The sequence below is a fragment of the Thamnophis sirtalis genome, unplaced genomic scaffold (genome assembly GCF_051295495.1).
Source record: "Thamnophis sirtalis isolate CommonGarterSnake01/CBP01778 unplaced genomic scaffold, rThaSir2_p1.2 scaffold_2, whole genome shotgun sequence".
NCBI lineage: Eukaryota > Metazoa > Chordata > Lepidosauria > Squamata > Natricidae > Thamnophis > Thamnophis sirtalis.
The window spans coordinates 150,370,947-150,392,308 of NW_028261382.1; the positions used below are offsets into that span (position 1 = coordinate 150,370,947).

The 21,362-nt window shown below is 37.8% G+C and overlaps 1 long non-coding RNA gene across 1 annotated transcript in view; it reads left to right on the forward strand.

Moving 5' to 3' along the window:
- The window catches only part of LOC106539787 (uncharacterized), a 52,919-nt gene extending 46,999 nt beyond the window's left edge, over nucleotides 1–5,920 (forward strand). The window contains exons 2-3 of the long non-coding RNA XR_001312836.2: nucleotides 3,017–3,154; nucleotides 4,008–5,920. This is a non-coding gene — a long non-coding RNA (uncharacterized LOC106539787). The remainder of the gene's footprint in view (nucleotides 1–3,016; nucleotides 3,155–4,007) is intronic.
- Nucleotides 5,921–21,362: the final 15,442 nt, after the last annotated feature.

The following is a 21,362-nucleotide window of genomic DNA, read 5'->3' on the forward strand; positions in this document are numbered from 1 at the left end:
TTGAGCCTTAGAAAATAAGCCCATCATATAGGCAAAATCTAACTTTATGATATTTCTAATTTATTAATATATCAGTTTGGATTGTTCTGAGTTTCAGGAAAAGTGCTGAACAAGCCACTGGGAAAAAAATACAAAGAATGTGCCCTCGGAGTTGTGTATCCCCTCCTCCACTAGGGAATTTTGTTCCAGGTAAATAATAAAAAGTGTAATGATTTACTAGGCTTTTAAAGTGAACTGAAGGTAAGTTTGCATTGCTTTTCCATCTGAATATTCACTCTGCCCCTTCCCTCCACCCCCATCTACACATCCATCATTGTCATATGACATTCTCTTCCTAATCTTAATGTATTTTTGTTCCTTAAGAATTTGGCAACATTTAGAATGTTACCTTGGGAGTCACAAAACAATGATGTTGTTTTATCCAGAAATGTTGACATAGACTATGCAGAGTAGTTGCATGTCTCTGTGTCAGGTCTCTTTCGTTTCAGCCTTTAGATACCTTTAGTAGTTGCATGGCGGAAAGATCTTTGCTATTTCTTTTCCTCCTTGAAGTAGGAAATTCAGTGTTGGGAATATTGCATTTCTTGGAACTGCCTTGTCAAGATTGGAATTGCACATGAGAAACCTTGATTGTAGAGAAGGATTAGCAACATTATCTTTGATATAATAGGATAGTGATCTCTTTCAGGGATGTTCTCTTTGAATACAAGCATATGAAACAAATAAGGTTTTACCAGATATATGGCAGTGTGGGTTCCGGGGCCTGGCGTCCTCCACATGAACACGCGTGGCACACGTGCACATGTGCGCAGTGCGTGCATGCAGCTTACCTTCAAGTGATGCTTCCACAAGCCTCTGCAAAGCTTCTGCTGTTCGGCGGAGTGTTGCACAGGCGCTGTATGGTAAGGACAGGTAAGGAGCATGGATGGGTGGGTGGGTCCTCCGGAGCATCGTACCAGAATGGTACCTGGTGCTCCGGGCAGTATCTGGTATGCCCGTACAGGGGCATACCGCCTACAACCCACCACTGATATATGAGTATTCTGTGTCCATGTCCCATCTATGGCTTCCAAAGTCATTTCCAGAGTGTATGGTGCCAACATTATCAGTTTGAAGCTTGCCTTTTAATGACCTTCAAAGCCCACAAGTCTTACCAGATAATCTGCCTTAGTTATGTGCCATTCTTTCCACTTTTTATACTTGTCCTTTTCATCTTTCAGTTTATCAGAGTTCTTTGTGAAGGCATGAGATGTCTTATTTTTCTTCTTCATTGGAATTGTGCTAGACTGGGCTTTTATAATCTCACTTTTCAAAGTTTTTCAAGCTTCTTGGATTGTTTTCCCCTGGAGGATTCTCATCCATGGAATCCTTCCCAAGCTCTCTCTACATTTATTGAAATCAGCTCATTTAAAGACCCTAGTTTGACTTTGTTCTGTTAATTGTGCTTGCATAATGTTGAATTCCAAAATTGTATGGTCACTCCCCCTCAAGTTTTCTGTAATTTCTTCTCTGTTAGTGAAAATTAAGTCCAGTATGGCTGACCTTCTAGTTCCCTTTTCTACCTTTTGGGAGAAAAGGTTGTCTGCTAGTTTGTCAGGAATCTGATCTTCCACTAGGTGCAGAGTTTTTCCCCCAGTTGATCTCAGGGTAGTTAAGTCCTCCATAACTATTGTGGTTTGCTTCCTAGATATCTTAGTTAACTGATTAGCAAAAAGTTCATCTATTTCCTCTGTTTCATTAGTGCCCTGTAGTATATGTTTATGACAATGTCATTCTTTTTTTCTTTTATACAGCAAATGCATTGAAGATGGTTTTCATCATTGTTCTGTTGTGTTTCTGTAGAGATGTTATTCCTTATATATAGCACAACTCCACATCCTCTTTTATTAAGTCTGTTTCTTTTAAACCATTTAAATGGCTCAAGCTGTATATTCCATTCATTGGTTTCATCCCACCAAAGTTTCTGAAATGGCAACAATATCTTATCTACCCTCCTATCCTCATGTACTTGGATTTTTTTTGTTCATCCCGTTTATTCATCAAAACTTTGTGCATTGGTATATAGGGATTTGAGTCCTTTTTGACTGACCCTATATTTATTTTCTGCCTAACCTGTTTTGTGTCTGAGTTCCCCAGACTCAGTTTTTTAAATCTTCTGAGTTTTAAATCTAGTTTATCTAATTAAGTTCCCTCACTGAACATCTTTCTTATTCCCTCTGCAAATGAATATTTGAATGATCCAGTCACTCCAATCAATCAGTTTTACAAGGTTTAATTTCATATCCGGAAAAGTAAAAGAAGCATTGCCTCACATGGAAAATGATAGAAGCAAATAAGAACACTCTTAAAATGGCTAGCTGAAAGCAGATGTAAAATGGCTCCATGTTATATTTAGGCCACAATTTCCATTCTTTGTAGTACAATAACCTTATTAATTGTTAAACGATCCTTGTGAATGTTCTTCATAGCTGAGAGGAATATATTTTATGCTATCTGAACAACCAACTGGGCATTTAGCCAAAAGGGGTGATGGCAGTTGCAACGTAGCGTGAGTTTTTCATCTCCTCCAGTTCTGCAATTTAGTTCCAAGTTTTTAATCTATTATTTCCAAGTAAGCAAAGCAAAACTAGGCAAATCTGAATGCTGAAAGCTGTCAGCTACATGAGCAATGTCAGTGGGAGGGCCAAATATCACAGAGTTGACAGCCTGTCAGAGTCAGAGGATATATTTTGGCCCAGTAGTCAAGTTAGTGAACGTTCTCTACAGTTCATTGTGTCCTTGGCTCTTGTGATAGGACTGAGGACATTCAAGGGAGCCAAGCCCTCCAGCTGAACTAGGCAGAGCATCCGTATATGTCTTTATTCCCCTCCATATAGCTTTTCTTTTCCCTTCAAAAATGCACATCCAGAGCTTTTCTACTTTTCTCCCTTCTCCCTTCCCAAATCACTTTTGCTTTATTCTTAAGGGGCTTATATACATGAGTTTAAACATTTGGTCTTTCATTTTGTCTTGGCAGTAGTACAAGGCGCTGGGAGTTGTGCCATGCTTTCACTCCCAGTGAATGAAAAACGTGCATCATCATGATAAGAGGGTGGCTGTGGAACCCTGGAAGGGAAGCCAAATGGAGCCTGCATGCCCTGGGCTATCCTGGTTTGTGAGTAAAGAACAAATCCTAATATGTCAAACTGACGACAAGGTTTTCTTGTAAGTTTAATGGCAGTTTCCCTTCTGGAACATACAGCAGCAGTGAGATTCTTTGATACATTCAGCAAAAGACTGAAGATCTAGTCCAGGGACAACAGAATTGGAATACAATCATTTGGAATATAGCTCGCACAATTGTTTGCAATTAGCTAATTGGTTGGGGCTGATGGAAATCACCCAGGTTTGCTAACTCCAATTTTAATCTAATCCCCCTACCCAAAGCAAGAAATATAAAGTCAATCTCTCTCCAATAGATTAACCTCTAGCTTCCACTAAATGCCTAAATAATGTGATCTGGTACATTTATGTCTAGGAAAGGCTTGAGCAAGTCGTTGATGGCAATTATGAATACAACTTTAATATTTTCCCAGAGAAAACTGGAGGGGGAGAGAAGCCAACTCTCCAGATATTTCCTGGGCAATCTCTTATAATCAATTCTGGAGCAAAGGTTCTTCAGTTCACAGTGATGATTCAGCTCCAAGCTTTTGTTTCTGTGGTTCCCATGGAAATTGGTCATATGGCTTCCCTGGTCACCTACACTAGGAATTAGGTTGGAAGAAAGTATCCTAGGATTCTTTAAGTAGGAATAGCAAATAAAATCTCAACAGAAGCAAAAGCAGCAACATCTTACTGAAGATTGAACTTAATGGCCAATTGCTATGTCTCTTAGGGCTGAGGTTTTTGTTTTGATTCTTTTAATATTGCTAATATAATTGTTTTCATATAACCCTGTTCAAGCATAAGAAGAAGCCAGCAATCCCTGTGAAGCGAAGTTATTCATCAAAGCCACTCATGTTTTTCAGGAGCTGGTATCTGGTGTCTTCCTGACTACTTGTTCCCAACAGCAGTCATTGTGAATGGACAAGGACCCCAGTTCACAGGAGGAAACCTTATCTTTCTTTCATATACATGTTTATAACCCTCTTGTCATGACACACAGGTGGCAGACATCTTAAATACAGGCCAGAAAGGAATATTGTTATTTTGTCATTCTTGCATTTACCGCCAAGCAACATATTTGTGCCTCCAACCCAGTGGTGAAATGCATTTTTTTTTACTACTGGTTCTGTGGGCGTGGCTTGGTGGGTGCGGCAGGGGAAGGATATTGCAAAATCTCTATTTCCCCCCCCCCACTTTGGGGCCAGCTAGAGGTGGTATTCTCTGAACTACTCAAAATTTCCACCAGCAGTTCTCCAGAATCTGTCAGAACCTACTGAATTTCGCCCCTGCTTCAAATTATAACATTTTGGAAGGGAGAAGAAACAAAGATGCATTTACAAACAAAATTATATTATTACTTCTGAATTAAATAAGGATCAGAGTACTTGAGTGTAAAAAAAAAAAGAGAGAGTACAGAGCACAAAGCTATTTTCTCTTTAATTTACTAAACATATTTCAATTAAAATGACCAATTTAATTAAATAATTAAAAGGCAATCCGACATTACAAATACAAAGGGTATTCAAATATAATAATTAACATTGAAAAGGATTATAAATGATTGCATTTATTTATTAGATATATTTCTCAGCTTTCATTGAGCAACTTAAGGTGGCACATAGCATTGCTTCTACCCATTTTCCCCTCAGAACAACATCAATAGTAGGCTGAGAGAAAATGGGCTGAGAGAAAGTGACTGATCCAAAGTCACCTAGAAATCTTTCATGGCTGATGTGGGGTAAAACTTGAGTTTTCCTAGTCCCAGTCCAACATTTTATAGACAGTTTAGATAACATTATAAGTTCTGTTGACTTCTAATAAATCATAAACAAATAGAATTATGTTTCTTTGGGTGGGATAGAGGCGGGTTCGGACCGGTTCGGACGAATCACTAGTAACTCCGGCGGACACGTGACCATACCGGTTCTATCCTCGGCAGCGCCATCTTGATTTTCTGTTCTGGACATGTGCAGAACAATGTTCATTGAAAAAATGGCGGTGTATACAGACAGAGATGAAAAAATGGGAGAAATTGCACTTATCCTTGCTGGGTAGGATAGCAGCAGTGAAAATGAACATCTTACCAAAATTTTTATTTCTTTTTCAAATGTTACCTATACTTAAAAAAGATGCGAATCTTTTAGAATGGCGGAAGGGTATCAACAAATTTGTATGGGCAGGAAAGAAGCCGAGGGTAAAGATGAAAATAATGCAAGATGTACGCGAGAGAGGAGGCTTGAAATTACCTAACCTAAAATTATATTATGATGCAGTGGTGCTATCCGCAATTAGTGATTGGACCCATTTAACCAATGATAGAATACTGAATATCGAGGGACACGATCTGGTATATGGTTGGCATGCTTACTTGTTATTCAACAAAAAATTGGATAAGAATTTTAAAAGTCATATCTTAAGAAATGCTTTACTGCGGGTTTGGAAAAAATATCAATATAAACTAAATGATAAGTTACCCATGTGGGCAATTCCTAGACATGCAATTGAAAATATGAATATAGCACAAAAACAGGATAGAACCACCTACAGACAACTTCCACTTTGGAAAGGGGGGTTCTACAACTAAAATCTTTAGAGGTATTGAAAGAGGAGAAGGTAGTTCAAACATGGTTCCAGTATGGCCAATTACAGGCCAGGTGGAAAATAGACCAAAAAACTGGTTTTATCCAAGTTGAGGATAATTTGTTTAAACAAATAAGAGATCAAAATTTAATGCATATAAAGAGGATATATAATGTACTAATACAGATGGATTCGGAAACAGAACTAGTTAAAGATTGTATGATAAAGTGGGCTCAAAATATTGAAGAACCAATAATGTTGGACACATGGGAAAGAATATGGGTAAGAAATGTGAAATTCACACAAGCACAAAACCTGAGAGAAATTTTTTATAAGATGTTTTATAGATGGCATTTAGATCCTAAAAAGCTGGCTTCTATGTACCCGAATGTACAGCCTAAATGTTGGAGATGTGGTTCTCTCGATGCTACATATTTTCATATATGGTAGACTTGTCAAAAGGTTAAGGCATTTTGGATAAAAATGTGGTGGATTATGCAAAATATTTTTAAAAGAAGGATAAAGTTTACTCCTCAGTTATTTTTACTAGGTATATGTACTGAATTTACAATGGTAGAGACTAATTTGGTTCTGCACTTAATAACGGCAGCAATACTGTTGGTGGCACAATACTGGAAGAAGGAAGACTTGCCTACAATTCAAGAATGGACATTGAAAGTTACAAACCTAGACAAGATGGCTAAAATATCGGCATATCTTAAAGACCATTCAAATGAGAGATATAAACGAGACTGGAAAAAATGGATTGACTATATACAAAACAAATACGGGACTAAGAAATTACAGATAGCCTATGCTTAAGATTAGGAATAATCTAAACTGCTTAAAGTTAGTGCAACAGGAAGAAGCTGAGTTTAATGCAGAGATGTTATTAACTTCTTTTTTTTATTTCCTTTGTCTTAATATATTTTAGACTGTATTTGTTAAAAACCTATACCGTGTACGGGCTCTGGGAAGTCGAGGGGGAAGGGAGGTGGGGTGTTAGCGGGGAGGGGGGAGGGGGGATATATAGTATGTGTTAGATTTTAAAGTAACGCGACTGCACGAAAAAATGTAATTTTTATTCCTTTTTAAATGTTGTACAAATCTGCAGATGGTTTTAAATGCAAATGGGCAAAAATTTTCAGGTGCCAAACCAGTAGTAATGGTGGCCAGAACACATCCCTGGGGTGGGGGGATGACTATGGAAAGTTTCACAGGAATCCTTGAATGCTTTGAATTTTTATTGAATTGTTATTGGGAAATTAATCTTCCTGCATGCTTTTTTTTAACTGGTTACTGTTTATGATGTGGGTTCTCCCCGAGTCTTTTTTTTAAATGCTTGTCACTTGCTATAAATAGCATTTTTTCTTCAGCAATTCAACATTTTGCTAAGACTTTGTTCACAGCTAAATATGGGGGGGAGGGTTAACTACAGAAATAGTTTAAATATGAGAACATGTCAGTCGTATAAAAGTATCTCACTCTTTATTAGAACTATCAAAGGGAAGGAAAACATTTAGTAGAGTGTACAATCTGGCCATGTGGGCTTTAAAAAAAAATATAGATCTAAAAACAGCATTTGAGAGTTGCTGTTAAAAATATGAAAATCAACGTTATTATAAATGCAATGCAACTTGTAAATGCCTTCATCAGTGTTACATGGTTTTGGTAAATAAATTCAACAATAAATCTCTGGAGAGTCCATATAATATTGAGACTGCATATACCAATATTGCTACATCAATATTGCCAGTGGAGATGAAGCATGATCAAATAGATAAATGTTTGGGAATGGGGGAATAAATGGAATTCAATTCCAGATTAGGCATTCTAAATTTAAGATGGCACTGGCAAAAAGACATTGTGAAAGAAATAGTCCATAATGTTTACATGAAATTCAAGAGGGAAGAGTAATTTGGAGCAAAGTGCAATATCTAGATCAAAGCATTATTTGAAAATAGGGCTACATGGAACAGTGATGCCGTTTAGAAAGTCAATAGATCTCTTAATACCAATGATGCAATTCAGCCAGTTCTATCCAGTTCAGGCGAACCAGTAGCGGTGGTGGCAGGAGGCTCGCCCACCCACCCGGACATCATCACATCCCATTTTTGATGCTCTGCACATGCGCGAAGGTGGCAGATGCAAGCGAAGCGCACACGCATGCACGCACTCACATTTGCAAACTGGTAGCGAAGATAAGTTGATTTCACCCCTGCTTAATACACTAAATCACTGGTTCTCAACCTGTGGGTCATTCGACCCCCAAAGGGGTCCCGACCCACAGGGGTCGCCTAAAACCATCGGAAAACACATATTTTCAATGGTCTTAGGAACTAAGACACCAATTTTATTGTTGGGTGTCACCACAACATGAGGAACTGTATTAAAGGATCACAGCATTGGGAAGGTTGAGAACCACTGCACTAAATAAATCACTGTAATATGACAGTACTAACTATTCTTTAAATTATTAATTCAAATTGATCATAAAAATTGTTCCATGAAAATTTTCCCAAAAGGATGGCAAAATAATGACAGTCCTCTTCTCCCCTCAAAAAACTGCCATCATTATCTGCTTCCTGAGGTTCTCAATTAATCTAATATTGGCCCCCCTCCAATTTTAATGATAAATTATCTGGAGAAAAATCACCATCCGACTGCTTTTTACAGTCTTAACAAATGTCAGAAAATGTTAGTTTATATGAAAACTTAGGTCAGAATTAAAGGCCCCAATCAAAATAATTAGAATATACTTAACATAATGCAACATAAGAACATTAGAATGAATAAATTTATTGGAATCAATAAATGAGAAGACTGAAGACACAATTGGTAAAAAAAGGTAAATAGAAAAAGAAGGAGCACATTGTTTCAAACAGAGCACCCAAAGTGCCAGATCTGATGTAACATTTCATAGCTTCTCTGCCTTCACTGAGGACATTTTAAAGAAGCATCTCCCAATATAAGAATAGCCAAGCTACTGAGCTGAACTTTTTAGTATTATCCTATAATTTCATAACTTTTGAAGAAGGGAGATTCTAATTTTATTTCCAGGCATTTCAGTTCTTACTTTATTGCCTTGATATTGTGTTGCCTTACTGATTCATAATAATACTTTCAAGATATTGATTTCTGCAGAAATTCAGTAGTTGTCTCCACTTTAAGACTGCAACCTTGGAAAGATATAATTTGCTCCTGCAAGGAGAGTAGCAACAAGTCGGGCAAGGTCAGACATCTGCTACTTTCTCTACTTCTTATCCACATTGTTGCAATTATCAAGGTTTTACGGCTCATGAGCATCACCAAAACCTTGAAGATGATACAGGCTGACCAATTTTCTCTTCTAGCCATAACAACTATTCAGCTGCTGCAAGGTGAGGAATGCAATGCTGTTTTAACCAAAACAATATTTAATTCAATTTGAATGCATGCTCCTCTGCTCTATAGCTGAGTCAGAGGCACAAATGCTCAGATTAAGAACAAATACAAAAACCAAGACCTTATACAAATACTTATAGCCATTTCATTATATTCTGATTTATTTTACTTTTGGTGATCCATCAAAGAAGGGAAGACTCACAGAGAGAGACACAAAGCACGTGTTGTAAATTCTTTAATGTAACCTTTATTGCAGTTTTTAAACATGCTTGTTTCTTATGCCTTCCTTAATTTCTGAAAAGGAAAAGCTTGGCAACCCTATCAAGTATGCTTTGTAAGTCAGATTTTCTCAGGACAACACAATTCAGTCTGGAGTGAGTGAATTCTGTATTACTTCAATCTTTTCTTTCCTGTAACCATATTTTGTTGCCACACACATAATGGTGTGTGTGTGTGTGTGTGTGTGATTGTTGAAGATAGAGGGGAAAATTACCGCTGAGAAAACCAACCTATACCTGTCATAATTCTTCTTCCCCCTCCTTCCTCCTTCCTCTTTTCTTTTTTCTTTCTTTCTTTCTTTCCTTCTTTCTCTCTCTCTCTCTCTCTCCCCCTCTCTCCCTCCCTCCCTCCCTCCTCCACTTATTCTGCTGAAATTCTGTTCCTATGTTATTAAATATCAAGAATCATATGTGGGACATAAGTGAGTTAGAAGCAAAAGCAACATTGTGTTTCTTTCTCTCTTCATTCTTCTTATTTCTTTAAATCTGTGTTTTCAAACTTGGCAACTTTAAGGTGTAGGGACTTCAGCCCCCAAGTTCCCTAGCCAACAAGGCCGGTAGTTGAAGTTAAAGATTACAATTTTGTAAAAACACTGATGTAAAGGAATTCTCACTACTACCATCAATGAAAAACCAGTTTGAGCATGTGTCACTGTCCAGAAAGGTATAATATAGCAAAACTGTGGCCCTTCCTGCCACATGTCTTCTTGTGGAATCCTTGGTGTTCTCTTAGCTTAGTTGTTTGCTTGCAGACATTTTGTTACCAACTAAGTATCATCTTCAGTGCTTGAAAGGAATGGGGTTTGAAAGAACCAAGCATAGAGATCATCAAGGACTCTAGGTTTACCCTAAATTACATATATTCTCTTCCATTGGTACATATTATTTTCCTCTTTGAGTATTGGAGTGAATGTTGTGCACACTGAAAGAAGATTCTAAGGTCAAATTCCCACCCACCCCCTTCAAACTCAGTATATTTTCAGCTTCACAACAGAGGCATCATCCTATAACTTTCTTAAGATATCATAGGATTAGGTTCCGATTAGGATCCATAAATAGATCCTCTAAGAGCCAAGGTGGCGCAGTGGTTAAAAGCAGCACTGCAGGCTACTGCTAGATCAGCAGGTCAGCGGTTCAAATCTCACCGGCTCAGGGTTGACTCAGCCTTCCATCCTTCCGAGGTGGGTAAAATGAGGACCCAGATTGTTGGGGGCAATATGCTGACTCTCTGTAAACCGCTTAAAGAGGCCTGAAAGGCCTATGAAGCGGTATATAAGTCTACTGCTATTGCTATTGCTCTACTTAAGGTTTAGGACCAAAGGTGGGTGTCACATACTGTAACAACCGGTTCACCCAGAACCAAAAATGTGAGAGTGTGTGCAGCATCGAAAAAATGATGATTATATAGGACAGGATAGCACCAGGGCGGATGGACAGGCCCAGCCACTTGTGGGAACTACTGGTTCACCTGAACCGTCCAAACTGGCACAGCCCACCTCTGTTTATGACCATTTATTTGAATTGTGTATCTTAGTTCCAAACTTACAAAAGGAAACAAACACCAAGTTTAAAGTTAATAAAACTTCATGAAATCTAAAAAAGTTTAGATTTAGTTTAAATAAAAATACATTAATTGCACTATGAAGAATTCGTAGTGTGCCCACATCTCAGTTCATAATTTTTGGTTCATTCTAACCCCTAAGCAGAGTGATGCGGTGGCTCAGTGGCTAAGATGCTTGCTGATCAGAAAGGTTGGCAGTTCAGCAGTTTGAATCTCTAATGCTGCGTAACGAGGTGAGCTCCCGCTACTTGTCCCAGCTTCTGCCAACCTAGCAGTTCGAAAGCACGTAAAAATTCAAGTAGAAAAATAGGGACCACCTTTTTGGGTGGGAAGATAAGAGAGTTCCGTGCATCTTGGTCATTTAGTCATGTCACCCACATGACCATGGAGATGTCTTCGGATAGCACTGGATCTTCGGCTTTAAAATGGAGATGTGCTCTTCCCCCTAGAGTCAGGAACGACTAGCACATATGTGTGAGGGGAACCTTTACCTAACCTTTACCTTTACCTTAACCCCTAAGCAAATAAGTAAATAAACTAACAGGAGCTTTTTACATTTCTGATAAAATGAAAAAGAGAAAGAGGAGAACACAGTATAATGACAGTTAATCTACTTGCATATGGAAAAAATCTGTCAGTGTTTTCCTTTCTACATAAAACTTGGTTGGTCTGAATGTTCAATACCACTCTGTACAAAGGACTTGTAGCCTTCTGTTTCAATGGCTTATTGACATAAGGTGGGGTTTGGGGCTACCGCAGTGGAGGCAACTTCCTGCCTCAGTTTCTGATAGTCATAAATCAGAACAATGGGGCTGCCTTTTTGTTCATAACACTAAGTATCAGGAGGAAATTTTTGAGGACCTTCACAGAGGAAAATAAAAATAGTTAACCCTAGCCATCATAATAATTCCTTCTAATAGTGCTTGAGTTAATTTTCAAAATTAGAATCAATCTGAAGTTCTTTTCTTTCTTTTACGCAACTATTACCAAGATAGCAAGTCACTTCTCAGAAAGTGTATCAGACATAATAATTCCATTTTGGAAAGAAAATTTAGTAGCTGGGTTCAAACCCCATTCAAAGCTATAATCTGATTTATTTGGTTCAATTCAATATGATAAATGAATTCAATCTTTATAATTTATAAACTACATTTTATGTTTTAGTGTTATATGAACCAGGCTACTGTAATAGATTCAATAAATAACAAACCATGTAAATTATTATTTATTTATTAAATGTATATGCTGCTCATCTCTTTGATAAGATGATTCCGAGTTGTAATAAAAGGAAATACAAAATGTAAATTAGTGTCTCCATCATATTACATTTCTTTCCCTTCTTTTCAAATGGTACCAGCAATGTGGTGATACTTTGACGTTAATTCAGATATCTCATTTTTTTCAGATTGCTCCTCATTCCACAAATAATGGAAATTATTTTCAAGTTAGTTTAAATAAATTCTACTAAACCATTCATATTACAGGACAAAAGAGAAACATCTGAAGAATCCATTGATTTGGTCAATATTGTCTTTTGGTAAGTAACTCTCATAGATAATGATTTTTAACTCTGTAATTTTATCTATTTATATGTTTGTAAATAGCAATATTTTTAAGGAGAGTACTTTCTACTGACTGTATGTTTTTTTTTAAACAGTTAATCTCTGAGATAAACTGAAAAGGAAGTGCTTCTTACCCACTTGGAGGAAAAAGTATCAAAGAGTTTGGAACTTGAGTGCATGTGAAGGGTAATATCAATTTGATGAATTTTCATTACTTGAACATAGGTTTCAGTTCCAGGTAGGAGAAATGTATTGGTAGTAAGAGCAGATTGATAAATTGATCAATTCTTAATGGTCATTTTTTCCCCTTGCTGGAGATTTTAAAGAATTTCAGAATTCCTGTAACAAACATTATGAGCTAGACAGATGCATGACCTTCAAAATGTTGCTGAATTGCTGCTCCCAGTGTCTCTCACCATGGGTTAAGATGGCTGGTGGTTGTAAATTTGACATTTTGAGAGTCATGTCCTCTATGCCTTGTATAAACAAAGTCCCCTCGAAAATATTATTTTGAGGAGACATAGTCTTGCAGGGATAACTCTATTGTGATCATGAAGTCATTATACACCGGTCAAAGTTTATTTCAGATACAGAAGGTCTCCATACTATAGGTTTCCAGTGTATGTACTGCATCTGAATGACTTCTTTATTGGTTTCATTAAATGAATAAATTCTGGTAAGGCATTACTTTATATATGGAAATATTTTTCCACTGCAATTAATAGCAACTCGCTCTCTGCCAAAACAAGAATTCTTCTGTACATCTGATATCTCAGTTCATGAATGAAGGATTTTAAGTTCAGAATCAATGTAAAAGACTTTTATTGTATATAATAGTTCAATATTCAACTGCTGTGAGTTAAGACATTCATGAGAACAGCTAAATTTGCCCTATACAAATTTGTGTATTTGCCCTATACAAATTTGTGTAGTGTGTCCGTATGTTTGTCTATAGTTATAGCTATATTTATCCCATGCTGAGAGTCACCTATGGTGAAAGGGACAGGTACAGTATATAAATCTGATTAATTAATAAATAAATACTTGCTGTGTACAAGTGAATTATTCACCTTTTTTTAAATTTAGCCTTTCCTTTTAACATAAAGGTAAAATAAAGTTTAGCCCAAAATCTGGCTTGAAAATTCCATGTAAAATGTGTATCGAAGAAAAACAATGGAGAATATCTTATTCTGAGGTGGGGACTGTGATCCAACATTGAGTTACTATGGCATTCAGGCAGTTCCCTCTTCTTCCTTTGTAATGCCGGTATCAAGGCAAGGGTTGTAGTAAGAAGCCTGCATACATACATGATTGGTGCTTCCTCGTGAGCTGAAACCCTCCATTATTATGCCTCCATGCAACCTATAAAGGGAGCATTTCTAATGGATACCCCCTTTTTTCCTTTTTACTTTCTCCCCTCACCTCTGCTAGCCAAGAAGCTGTGTCTGTACCCAGGAATATGAAGCTCATGGAGTGTTTCAGCACTCTGTCTTTCTCCACTGGGTAAATAGACAACCAAAATATTCAGATCTGAGGCATCTTGGCCTTTCAGTGACCCTTCACTTGACCTATCCCTAGTCACTCTCACCAACAGTTTTATTTATCTTGGGTCCTTGCTGCTCTCAGTGCTAAGGCATCGCCTTCTCTGACTGCCTCTTCCAGTTACACTGCAGCTATTTGCCAGTTACAGCTGAAAGGCATATAGTCAGTTATATGAGAAAAGCAACGTTGAGTTTCCACTGCTGCCTTTGATATTCCTGTGGGAAGATGATAGCAATTCCAATGTGGACAGGACCCTTAAGCCCTTCCATCTGTAGTACTCCTCTCACTGCCAAGCCATTATCTCTGTTATCACGGCTTCTGATTAGGAGGCTGTTTCCTTCTCACTTAACACACAGAATGCATACTCTAGGGAAATCCTGGTGCAGTAGCTGGGTTTCCCAGCACAATAAGTGAATGCCTCCATTAAAATAGCCTTCTTGTAGCCTCCCAAGATGATGCCTGGGATGATATCAGATGCAATGAAAGTATGATTTCATGGCTCGAGCTACAATTCCAGAAATGATTACTCACAGTTAGAGAAATGCACAGAAGATACTAAATCAGTCCAGAAGCTGAAAGGTAAACGAGCCTAGATCCAATCAGTGTTTCAGAGAACAAAGGCAAGAGTGATATCAGGTTATATTGATATACCACCGCTGATGCATCAGTGAGGCTTCAAAACACACTTAACCAGTAGACTTTGCTTCCATTAATGAATTATCCATAGACAAAGCGCTTCATATTAGAATCTATAGCAATTCTTAGTCAGAATTTCTGTCTTTAAGGCATCCGGGAGTATTAAGTTAATAACATTTATTCAACTGTGGCCTCCAAAACTCGATCCGGCTTCACACTCTGCTTTGTAAGCTTATATTTTTGTGCCTCTTGCTTTCTGATGCCTAACCAAAAGGGAGCATCAATCATGTAACTTTGTACTGGTAAGTTTAGATCAGAGTCCTGGGCCATTGGAAATTCATTTTGGTCCAAATTTGTGGTGAGGGTCCATCTGGTGCAGAGGATCAGTGAATCACTTGACCCTGTTTTCCCTTCTAAAAACTATTCCTCAGATGTGTCACCCAAGCTAAAAGTCCAAGTTAATTAGATATTATTTTTATAACCCTGTATGTATATTATTCTATATCATTTGTGTATGTAGTAATTATTATTACATATTGCATCTATTATTCATATATATTCATATATATGATTAAACATATTATTATATATTACTATATATTATTTTTATACCCCAGTATGAACTCCCTTCAAAATGGGGGCAGCACTTTCTTTTTAAACAATCATTTTATTATTCTACTATTTAAATGTTTCCTTCAATGAATAAAAATGGGACACGTCTTATAAAGTTGTCATTTAGTTGTCAGAACAGCTTCCTATAATAAAAGTATGGGGCAACACAGGCCCCAAATTGTAGTATTTTTGCAACATTAAGTTGATCTGACTTATTTATGTGGAAAGAATCAGTTGTCTTCAGTAACCTGGAAGGCTACTGCAAACATCCAGAGGATCCCTAGAGGGCTACTGTTATCCTCAACTCTTTACTGGAATGCAGTGGTCATTTAGGTTTTTACAACCCAAATTTCATAACTTTAGCATAATATAAGCTAGCTCTATAATATTAGCTAGAATAAAATGATGATTTTTTTTCATTACAGTGGAAGGAATGCTTAAAACAGCAACTCAGGGTGCATTTTCTGACTTTTAAAAAGAAATCAATCTGTATGTGATCCTGAATATACATATGTTAAAAATCCACTGTAGTGTAGTTGTTGGTTCACATGTGTACATGACAATCATATTGAACTACAATAACTGATCAAAGTGTATGATGCTGGATTGGTTATTGTAAAAAACCACAGAGAGAACCTTGGGAAAATTAGGCAGAGACCATAATGCCTGCAGAAACAGAAGTATATTTTAGGCCAGGGCAATAGGGAAAGTGTGAGAAAGAGGCTCCTTTCTAATTTACCTAGTGTACGGGGGAAAGAAGGAAGAGGATAAATCAGTCAGACTTTTATATTATTTTATATGTTTTATATTTCTATAGCCTATGTCAATAAAATAGAGTTCTGATTCGGTTCGGTTTCTTGTCGTGGCTTACCTCACAGGACTGACACATCATTTGCATCTAATACAGAAATGCTTTTTTTAAATCCCGAAAAGCCTCTTTCAAGCTAGTTTATTACAGATATATAAGCTGTCAAACCCCTTCATCCACATCAGTCTATGATTATGGAGATTATGGATTATGGAGATGGTGCTCAGAAATGTAGCATACCACTGGGTGTGTGTGTATATTATTGTTTTTCATAAATGACCAGAGGACTCTGGACAATGTTTTGGCAAATGTGTGGATTTTTCGAATAGTATGCTAAGGAAATGAATTGTAAATTTTCATGTCAGAAAAAGTGAATGTATCAAAGAGAGGCTTGGGCAATGGAAGACCAACTATTCTTTCTACATATTTTCCATATTCTAGTATAGCCTCTAAAGTAGAGGGTTGCCACTTCATATCACATGCTACCCCCTATCCATAGATCTACAACAGAGAGCAGCCTTAGCTTTACTCACTCTGTGTAAAGATAAGAGGGCAGGGAGGGAATATCATGTCAGGGAATGTCTGCTGTCTAAATAGTGACTAGAAACATCCCATCTCAAATACAGGCCCATTATCAAGCCCAGTTTAAATAAACTTCACTGCATTCAGTGATCAACCTCCCTCAGAGCTGCCGGCTCCATTCATCACTGCCACCTTTTCAAAGTGACTCAGTGATGGCTCATGATCATTAACCTAGTAATGGTGTGCTTTACATTAAAGTGAAGGCACATCAAACAACAGGCCCTTCCCATGCATAAGGTAACTAAATGATAGAATAGGCATTCCCAGGCTAACAACATACAGATGCTAACAACCCCCCCCCCCCAAGGAATGGACAATAATGATTTGGAGACAGCAGACATGCCTGCTATTTATGCCATTGTTTTCCTTGTTAGTATTACAATCATTGATTTGCTAGGTGAAAATTGGGATATGTAAGATTGGTTTAGGTTATAAACAAGCATTCTGGAGATCAACAGCTTTATGAAACACTATCAATAATCAGTTTCATATGTTTATAACTGATATAGGTCCAATAATTTAATTATATCATAGCTGGGGTCTAAAAAACTTTTCTAAAGCATTTCTATACACATATAATTCCTAATTTAAATTTCTGAATCCAAATTCATTCTTTGCAACAAATACTCTTTCAACTGGTCTATAATTGATCAACACCAGTGGAAGGCAGAGAGTTATTACAGATTGAGTGATGCATAGAATAGCCCAAAGCACACACTACGGTAGAGAGAAGTTCCTTGAGGATGCGCTCCAGCACAAGTCTGAAAGCTCAGAAGACTAAACCTCTGGTTCCGGTGACCAACCCAGATTGGATCTTGCAATATTTTCCTGGGAGTTTGCCTTCATTCGTGAGACTGACCCATCCTCAAAGTATGTTGAAAGATATGTTAGTGGCTTTGAATCTCTTCTAAACATACCAAGCATATCTGCATATTCAAGATCCTTGCAGGTCACTGTAGTTATCACCCTACTGACTGCATATAACATTTAAATAAAATGCATATCCTAGTTAACATTGATCCAAGATTTAGTGAGTATGGGATAATTATCCTGGGGAAGATGTGCAACAGATTATTTGAGTTGTACGTGTAAAATGCTAGTAGAAATGGTAATAATAGGGAATTAAATAGCAACCTTTTAGCTGAAAAGAAATCCTTATTTCAATACTTTGCAGATCAGCAATAATATTGGCAAGTTTTCACTATGATAGAGAAGAAACTACCATCTCTGGAGGAGATGAGAAAGAAAGAAAATATATGTGAAAGAACGAGAGAAAGTACACAGACCCACTCAAGTGCTTTGCTTTTTGTTCTTCTATATATTTGCTCTGCATACTAACGTTTGTGAGCGAAAGATTCACTTAAATGTCTTTAGATGGATCCAGATAGCTAGCAACTTGAAGGTTGGCGGCAAGATTTCAAATTAATTTTTTGCTGTAACACTCATATAATGCAACCCAAATGTGAAAATCAACCAAAAAAGGGAGTGGGGAATAGAGGCATTAAAGGAAAACATTCTGAAGTAAACAGATGGGCCTTATGTTTATTAAAAAGAAACATTCTGATCTCAATGTGATTAATAATTAAAATCTATTACTATATGTGATAAGATGACATAATAATAAGATCAGCTTCAACAGAATCAGATGGTCATTTCCAGCAAATTCAAAGCTTGATTTGCTACAATAGGCTTGTGAATCAATAAGCTGGCAATACAAAAGTCAGTAAAGTTATTGAGCACACCCATATCCTCCACCATATTGCTTGTAGCCTAAGCTGTGGTTTCATTAAAGAGAAACAATGCAACCCTAAAGGAGGGAGTGGGGCTGGTGTGCCTACATTAAGAGAGGAGAGGATTGGGTACACTTAAGTTGGCTTCTCTTGTGCAGGCCTTTTGTGGGAGGCCTTCGTGCTGTTCCATGTCTCAGTTGCAGCATTTGAACTAGGACAGCAATCTGGCACACATTGCTGTGAGCAGAACACGAATTGGTTGGGATTAGCTTTCCACTTAAGCTTTTGGCCACAGCCCTTCCTCGTAATGTGTCTGCCACAATAGGGGGTTTGTTCTCAGCAGGGGAGGAACTGCAACACCGAGTGGGCTGGAGTTGTTTGTTTGTATTGTAGCACTCTGATATTTATTTCATTTCCCGCTCTCAACTTTCCATGGATTAAACCTCGCTTAACCAATATAGCCCACTTTGGCACTTGAGGTTCAGTTTAAAAGAGCAATAAAGTTCTTGATTTCCCAAGAAATCCTCTTCCTTCCTCTTCATCCTTCACCACACCTAGAATTTCTTTGGATTCAGCCAGCCAGTCTTCCACAAAGCATCTTCAAAGCAGGACTGGTATGAAAATTTTCTTCACTCCTTCCATCAATTGAGAACAGTCTCAAAGTTCTAGATAGCATCTGAAATTGAACATGTCAGCCTTTCCCAATCTGGCACTCTCCATATTGGAGGGATTGAATTTCCAGAATTCCACAACCAATGTGGTCATAGCTGAGAATTCTTGGAGGGTTGCTCTTTAGAAGGCCAGATCCTGAAGATGAAACTCAAATACTTTGGCCACCTAATGAGAAGGAAGGACTCACTGGAGAAGAACCTAATGCTGGGAACGACTGAGGGCAAAAGAAGAAAGGGACTACAGACAATTAGGTGGCTGGATGGAGTCACCGAAGCAGTTGCCGTGAGCTTGAATGGACTCCAGAGGATGGTAGAGGATAGGAAGGCCTGGAGGAATGTTGTCCATGGGGTCACAATGGGTCAGACACAACTTTGCAACTAACAACAACAATCTAAACTGCATTTCTTCCACTCAAGGGCCATCTGACCAAATTGTTTCTTACATATGTAGAAGTGGAAAAATTCCAAATGTAACATCTTTATTTTAGAACGTTTCAGCAACTATTAGTTCCTGACTTGTCAGAATCATGACCCTGGCCATATTTGAGAATAGAGTCACTTGCATCTCTGCCAAAGTTATTTATGTTGCTCTTCTACATGGTGAGTGGTTGCTTCACATGCTAGATTAAATGTGCATTATATCCATTAAACAATTGTTTCCAAAAATGCCCTTATAGTTATAAAGCACCTTTAGCAAATATATTTATGTGTATATGGCTTGGCAGGCTTCCCAACATGTTGTTTACAGACTCATACAAATGGGACTATGATTCCCATTGCCCCATACTGGCTGAGGTTGAAATTTATAGATCCAACACATTAGACAGAGAGGAAAAGGCGCAGCTATAGAGTAATCGAGAGACAGAAAGGGTGGGAGAAAAGAAAATTCATGGAAGTTAAGAGCATCAGCTGAAGGAAATGGAAATAATATAAGCATCTTTGTTGAGTTTAAAATCATGCTAGAGATCTTGATGGAACTCTATCCATAACTCTTAACAGTGAAAAGATGGCCCATCTCTGGAACAACAATTGACCAAAAGCATAAAGTTTCTCACTCCACAGAGAAACAGAGTCTTTTTTCTTATTTCTAACAGGTAAGGACTTATATACATAATTACATTATAAAAATGAAACCATCCTCTTTCTCTATCATCTAATGGAAGACACACTGCCTTTATTGTTTCCTAACCACTTCTAGTAATTCTACCACGGCCAATATTTGGCAGAACATCAGGATACTGCTTTCCACAAATGAGCAAATACGACTCCTGAGTGAACATCCAAAAGAATGGAAGGATTAGAACAAAAAGAATGAAACCTCCTCTGTATGAGCAGGTGACCTAAGCTCATGATACTCCCTTATATGTCAATTTACAAGGACAACATCATGTTATAAATGCAACTATTGTTAACCCAAGCAACCACCACTATAGAGAATGTGAGGAGAGGAAATTGTGAAATAGCTCAACTGAGTCTTAGTGTTTTGATGTTCACTCATTGATGTAATTTTTTTTTAAAGGTCTTGGGCTAGATGAACCTGACCTGTTTTACTGAGGTAGGTGCCCTTACTGAATCTGCCTGCAATTGTCAGAGCTTTTACCAAGCAGATACAACCACAATAGTAAGCTTTATAAAAGAATCCCTTGTTACTTTTCATGGTGGCACAAACATGCTCCAATAACAATTTTTTCCTGTCATGTGTCACATGATGTTGTCTACTTCATCCTCAACTCATATCTCTGCCAAATTGGGTCATCCTTAGCTGTTCCAATTTTCCAATAGTGCTTCCTGTTTTCTCCTGGCATAATTTTTCTCATGAACATAATCTAGCACTGTGTTTCTCAACCTTGGTGACTTAAGTCCACAGGACTTAAAGTCGCCAAAATTAAGAAACACTGATCTAGCAGACAACCCCAATAAGGCGGTGAGATCTAGCAAATTCCTACTGGCCACTTTATGCTCCTGCAGGAATGATCCCACACTCCTAGCATTGAGAGCTGTCTTCCATTTTGGCTGGGCTGCATGAGAGAGTAGACTCCTAGATTCTGGACAGTAATATCTGATTAGTGCTTTCCAATGTACCTGTGTGGTCTTAAGTGAGCTCCTTGCAAACACCAATTTAGTACAGGGTTTAGCACTCTTTCAAAAGTGCACTAAACCTGCATCAAGAAACAACCTGATTGATGGGTTATGAGTGTGGAGCAGATGTCAGAAGATCTCCCTCCTGCTTGATCCCAAGTCCCTCCTCTATATCTGCAACCTGTCATGTAGA